The 7445-nt window shown below is 34.3% G+C and overlaps 1 long non-coding RNA gene across 1 annotated transcript in view; it reads left to right on the forward strand.

Annotated features, from left to right (window-relative positions):
- LOC118762743 overlaps positions 1 to 114 on the forward strand; it is a 14133-nt gene extending 14019 nt beyond the window's left edge. The window contains exon 3 of the long non-coding RNA XR_004998494.1: positions 84 to 114. This is a non-coding gene — a long non-coding RNA (uncharacterized LOC118762743). The remainder of the gene's footprint in view (positions 1 to 83) is intronic.
- The last annotated feature ends 7331 nt before the right edge of the window (positions 115 to 7445 follow it).

Raw genomic sequence — 7445 nt, forward strand, 5'->3', positions numbered from 1 at the left:
AATTTAAGTGCTATTCTTTGCAGATACTTACACCATAAAAAGAAAAGTGATGCTTGAATTATTACACTAATATTGAATTCAAGTTTTGACACAAGGCCAGCAATTGAGAGGAGGGGCGAGTCGATTACACCGACCTCAGTGCTCAACTGCTATTTATTTTATCTGAAACGATGAAAGGCAAAGTTGACTTCGGCAGAATTTGAACTCAGAACTCGAAAATAGGCGAACCACTGCACAATAATTTGGCCGGTGTGCTAATGATTTTTCCAGGGCGTAACATCACTTATTAAACTGATATTTATTCGACTCATACAGAAATTGGAGAAAAGCTTCAGAGAAAATGTGATACAATAATTCATTTTTATGACCTTATTTATTACGTTAGTTACCACTAAATGCTCCTTACATCTTAATCTTTCACTTTAGATTAATTACGTATAATATATAGGAGTTGATTCACTTTGGTCTATATATTCATTCCTCTACTATTAATTCATGTCTTGATAAAACAAATCAATAGTTTAGTATTTCTATACATCATACTTTGAAAAGAAAAAGGATGATGTTGATTCACTATGATGACATATTTCTTTAGCTCAAATATCTTTCGCAAATATAAAGAAAATGGCTGTGTTTGCAATGAAATATTCAAACGTTTATGTAATCAATAACATTCCAGTGAAATTCGTTGGAGAAAAGGGAAACTATAAAGTTATTTGCGTGTACCCAAAGATCAGACAATGTTAAAATATGAACCTTTCTGAACTAAAATATGTCAAAGGATAAAAAGGCAAGATATCAATATTAGAAATACAAACAAAACTGTTAAAACGAATGATGCGAAAATGGCAAATATAAAGGAAATGTCACCGGTATCTTTAAATATTCACATTGAAATCAATTCAAAGATCAGTTCAATGAATTATCTCTACAAAATTCTAGACAATTTATAAAAGATCGAATTGATAAAATCAGAAAAGATATTCAGAGATGGGTGAATGCGTCTCAAAATGCATTTAAATTGAAATTCCTTTTCCTTCACATACAGGAATGCTATTAAATTTACCCTACTGTTGAATGAATTTAACTGCGCTAATCCCTATGGACACATGTTACAATTCTATTCGAAATACAAATATTTTATTTAAATTTGGAAAAGAAGAGCAAGAAATTTTCTGCATGCTCGCCGAAGTCATGAATGAATTCCAAATGAATATCGTAATACTCACACATGCATACAAACAAACACGCACGCACACCTGCACTCAAATAGAAATATAGGCACAAATAAGCATTTGTTTATCTATTACATTTTACTTCTTTCAGTCATTAGTCTGCGGCTATGCTGGATTTCCGATTGGAAAAGTTTTATCGAACAAAGCATCCACAGTATTTATTATATATTATGGTACTTACACTATTGGTTTATTTTGCTGAACTCCTCAGTTACAGGGACGTCAACAAACCAAGAATGCTTGTCAAGCAGTGGAGTGGACAAACACACACACACACCACACACACACACACACACACCACACACACACACACACACACACACGTACACACACACACACACACACACACACACATATATATATATATATATATATATATTATATATATATATATATATATATGTATATATATATAAATGCATACATACATACATATATACATTCATGCACTAACGACTTATGTGAGTTCAGTGAGGAAGAACAGAAAATTTTAGATGAATTGCAGAACGTAATGAATACAGAAATAAGAAAAAGATTGCCAGCATTAAAAGATATCAACAGAGGGTAGCTACAAGAAATGACTAGAAAAGTAGATCCTGTTATCAACAGCAAAGATACTAAAAATATAGAAGACATCAACTTATTGAGCTATGCAGGCTGAGTGTAGTCACAAGAAGATAAAATATATCCCAGGGAAATACTTAAAAATAGAAAATGTGGAAAAGGAGATTACAACATAAAGTGAAGACTTTAAGGCAAGATATGAGTAGAATAGAAGCCTGGTAAACAAACTAGTCAGGGAAAACAAGATGCAAACCTTGCCTCGTGGAAATATCCTTAGTCGAAGAGAAATTATTTGGGACAATAATAGAAGAGTTAAAACAGCGTATCATAGCAGTAGCAGGCAAGCTCTCCAGATATAAGAAAGTAATAGACCAGTATCAACAGAATAGATTATTTGAGACAGACCAGAGGAGATTTTATAAACAAATAGAGGAGAACGAAGTACTGAAGATGAGAAACCTAATGCAGATGAATCTAGAAAGTTCTGGGGTAATATTTGGTATAAACCAGTCTATCATAATGGAGATGTAGTATGGTTAAAGAAAGTTCAGGAAGAAGTAGTGAGTGAGATCTAAGATTAACTAGTGCATTAATGAATAAGGTGTTTAGAAAAATGCCGAATTGGAAGAGTCCAGGACCAGATTTAGTTCAAGGATACTGGCTAAAGACACTCAGTAGTTTTTTTACATGGGAGACTGAGGAACAAATTCAGGATTGCCTTAATGGAGGAATAATACTAGATTGGATTACTGGAAGGAGGACAATATTCATTACGAAAGGTAAGAGCAAGGGTAATACATCTGGCAACTATCGACCAATCACTAGCTTACCATTAGTGTGAAAGACGTTAATAGGAATGCTTTCAGGAAGTTTGTACGGGCACGTTGACAACCAATATTTAGTACCAGGAGAGAGTGAGGGCGCGTGGCTTAGTGGTTAGGGCATTCGGCTCATGATCGTAAGGTTGTGAGTTCGATTCCCGGCGACGCGTTGTGTCCTTGAGCAAGACACTTTATTTCACGTTGCTCCAGTCCACTCAGCTGGCAAAAATGAGTTGTACTTGTATTTCAAAGGGTCAGCCTTGTCACTCTCTGTGTCACGCTGATTATCCCCGAGAACTACGTTAAGGGTACACGTGTCTGTGGAATGCTCAGCCATTTGCACGTTAATTTCACGAGCAAGCTGTTCCGTTGATCGTATCAGCTGGGACCGTCGTCGTCGTAACCGGCGGAGTCTCTTTTTTAAGTACCAGGAGAACAGAAAGGTTGCAAGAAGAAGGCAAGAGGAAACCACGATCTATTATATATACACAAAGTAGTTCAAAATTATGTAAAAGCTAGAAAGAAAAATCTAACAATAGCATGGATAGACCATAGGAAAACCTATGACATGATCCCACTCTCATGGATAACTGAATGTTTTAGTATATTCAGTATAGCAGACAACATAAGAGAATTAGTTAGCTTTAGCTTGAAGAAATGAAAAGTTGTTCTATACTCATCTGATCCACTCTTAGAGAAAGTTAATATCAAAAGGGGAATTTTGCAGGAGAAGTCGTTGTTCACTTTAATATTTGTTCTATGTTTGATCCCCGAAATTTTAGTATTAAGGAAGGCAAAGGCAGAAGCAGTAATGGAAAAAGTGACCATTTTCTCTACTTGGATGATCTGGAGAGTTGTTGTTACTACTACTACTACTACTACTACTACTACTACTTAGAAGAAGTGGTAGTAGAAAAAGAAGAATCCAAGTATAAAAATGACTATGCATTTATATAACGTAAGTATTCCGTAGAACGTAAAGGGAAGGACATACTCAAACACGCAAGTATGTATATATGTATGCATTTATGGATAGACAGACAGACAGACAGACAGACAGACAGACAGACAGATAGATAGATAGATAGATAGATAGATAGAAAAGAATATATATGCGTCTATGTGTGTATTTGCTCATATACTATCCCCATAAATATTTCCTTTTATTTCGTTGCAAGTCGGTACTATATTTTTACTTCACACAAAGACAGACTTATGCATAACACATATTAGCATGAACCTAAACACTAAACAATGCTAGCTTTTAGTCCAATTAAATTTCTGTCCATGCAGCAATTAAATTTATATGAAAACGGAAAAAAAATCAGGAAAATTAATCTTGATCTTCAAGTAAACATTAAACAGTTACCCCAGTTCTAGCAAAAGGACTCATTGTCCAAACAAATGCTGGTTTGTACGAAAATATCAAAGTTCTTAAAGATATTCAAAATCTAGAAACGGTTATCGATTACCGCAAATAAAAGACGTCTGGTTGCATCATTAGACATATTAATGCCGCAGTTGTTTGTCATGAACGTTAACATAAAATTCTGTCGTTTTGTTTAGAGAACTTTAGTTATATGCATGCCCTCCAGATCACTATTGTAACCCGGCCATTTCTACTAACAAAGACTTTCAAATATCACATACAAATACGTCGAGCTTTCACTATTATTTGCACATTGAATATTCGATAATAGCTTCAAATGGTAACAAAAACGGAAATATAATTTTATTCAACCCGCGGTTTCTAAATACGTTAGTATTAGTATTATTATTATTATTATTATTATTATTATTATTATTATTATTATTTGTGTTTGACGTTTATTTACTAAACTTTTAAAAGTTACTTATTGTTGTGAACTTTTGTTGAAACTTTAAAGTAAGACATCTACCTCACTGGTCGAAGAAAGGGGCTGTGAAATTCGACCCTACAGGTCACAACTTAGAAATATTTTATTTGATCTCATGATGGTAGCAGGAAGAATGATTTATAACTCTACCAAAATCATTTGAGGAGATTAACCCCCATATCATTCTCATGCGACGACCTACAGCTGCTGCAAGAAATTGCATGTCCATGGAAACAACATCAAGAATTACAATATCAAAAACATTTACAGCAAAGGTAAATGTAACTGTAGAAAAAAGTAAGCGCCATGTTTTTTTTTTAAGAACGAGAATACCAACACAAGATACAACACAGACAGCAAATACATAGATAGCCATAACAACTATATTAGCGATACAGCATGATCAACAGAGGTTGCAAAACCAACAGCTATAACGACGGTGACAAAGTAGGTGGGGGACGACATTTCGGGCAAGCAATCATTTGCTGCGATGGTAGCGAAATCAACACCATACTTTTCACACTTCAAGAAAAAACAGAAGAGTCTCTCCTAAACAAAAGATGCAACTTACGAAATTGAGCGCGAGTAGCTCACAAATTCCCATCCCAGGCGAGGTTTTGGCAACAGCTGCCCGAAAGACGATGCTCTATCTGTGTTACACTAAAAATACATAACTATGCCGCATCAATCAGGAAAATCTTTATCCAAACTACCGCTTCCTGAAATTCCTTCACGCTCCGTCTTCGATATAAAACACACATGAACACATGAAAACATAAGTCGACTTCCAAACCCATCCAATATCCCAGTGTGGAAATTTCCTCTTGCGAGGAAGAGAAGCAATCAAAGATAATAAATAATATATATAAAATCAATAACACGATATTTTTTTAAACATCACAAAAGCATTAAAGAAAGACCAAAATTGTATGAAGACAGTCTCCGCAACTACCGAATTGTCAAATAGCTATTTTACTTTTCCCCCTCCCTACTTTTCTACAAACATGTTGGTTCTGGGAGTAGAGTATACAAATGCACGTGGTCATCGAGGTCAATTTTTGAAGAGTATCGCCAGAAGAAAGTGACGCTTAAAAATGGCATCACACCTGGTGTACTCGCGGTGAGATTTGCTGTGGACTAATTGTTTAGCGCAATGCACAATGGTGTATGTTATCAGAGCAAAAGTGTTTCTCTGATGCAACTGAGGTAGATTTTGTAATCGTTCGATGGACCCGAGTAATAGACAAAAAAAAACATATGTGGTTGACATTATCTTCGTATATATTCTGGATTTCCCAGTTGAACACAGGGTTGCAAATGAATTCGCCTTGCCTCTCTTCAAATATTTGAGACATTTTAGTATAATAAAAAGGATTCTTCTTCTAGAATGACAGAGCAGTGCATGCAGTCAAACTGACACTGTGGTATATGTGCCCGGTGTAATCTTATCAGACGAGGAAAAAAAAAAGAAAGGGTATAGTGTTTTATGTTATGTTTTTAAAAAACTGAAAAATCGAAGAATTGTAGATAAGGTATATAACGGTTCAAATGGTACCGCATGGGAGTGGGGCCCATGCAACTATTTTCATTTTTTTGTATAATTTCATCACATTTACATTCGTTTATGTTTTTCGTCCCCACTGTGGTCTTATATGTCCTTGTTTGTCCCCTATGCGTATCAATCCTTTTTATAAGGAATAAAGAGAAAATCTGTGTTTGGGGCTTTATGCCTAATAAAGATATCTTCCACGGGTTCAAAAATGAGATGTCAGTCCGCTTCATTTTTGTCTTAAGATTATACAGGACTGAGGTAACCCACCCCAAAAATTATATGTCAGTCTCTTTTATTTTATTTTATTTTTTGTTAAGATTATTTAGGACTGAGGTAACTCCTCCAGAATTTATAGAGAAATAAATGCAGAGGATATGAAGGCAATAGTGATCGAAAAGGAAAATTATAAGAAACTGGAAGAAATGTGTGGAGATAGTAGTGACCCACCAGGAGTGAGGGTGGAATTCAAAGAATTACCACCAGTAATGGATCTAATAGACATTGAACCATTGATGAAGTATTATTGAAAAGAAAATAAGTATGTTAAATCGAGAGAAAAAAAAGAAACAGGAGAAAAAAAAGGAAAAGCAAGAAAGTATAAAGTGTTTTATGTTATGTTTTAAAAAAACTGAAAAATCGAAGAATTGTAGATAAGCTATATAACGGTTCAAATGGTACCGCATGGGAGTGGGACCCATGCGACAAATTTCATGTTTCATATAATTTCATCACGTTTACATTCGTTTGTGGTTTTGTCCCCACTGTGGTCTTGTCTGTCCTTGTTTGTCCACTATATGTATACTTTTTATAAGGAATAAAGAGAAAATCTGTGTTTTGGGCTTTATGTCTTATAAGGATACCTTCCACATGTTCAAAAATTACATGTCAGTCCGCTTCATCTTTTTTTTTTTATTTGTTAAGATTATGTAGTACTGAGGTAACCCGTTCAGACGTTATAAAGAAATGAATAGAAGAGTGCCATAATTATCATGTGAAATTGGTTCAACGATATTTCGGCATCTAGCGGGCCTTCCACTGGTTCAAAAATTACATGTCGGTCTACTTCATTATTATTAATATTTTAGTGGCGAGCTGGCAGAATCCATACTTGTTACAAAATGTCCAATGGACAAGCCTCACTATATTGTCGTGGCGTCTCTTATATTCCTTCTGGGCTAGTGGTGAACATTGGTTGGCAATATGCCATACGGTTTCAATTATTATTAATATCATTGTTGTTATTGTTATTATTATTATTATTATTATTATTATTATTATTATTATTATATTATTATTATCATTATTATTATTATTGTTATTGTTATTGTTATTATTATTATTATTATTATTATTATTATTATTATTATTATTATTATTATTATTTATTGTCTTTGCACAGCTTCTAACGCTGGAGATG

This window comes from Octopus sinensis, linkage group LG3 (assembly GCF_006345805.1).
Source record: "Octopus sinensis linkage group LG3, ASM634580v1, whole genome shotgun sequence".
In the NCBI taxonomy this organism is placed as follows: Eukaryota; Metazoa; Mollusca; class Cephalopoda; order Octopoda; family Octopodidae; genus Octopus; species Octopus sinensis.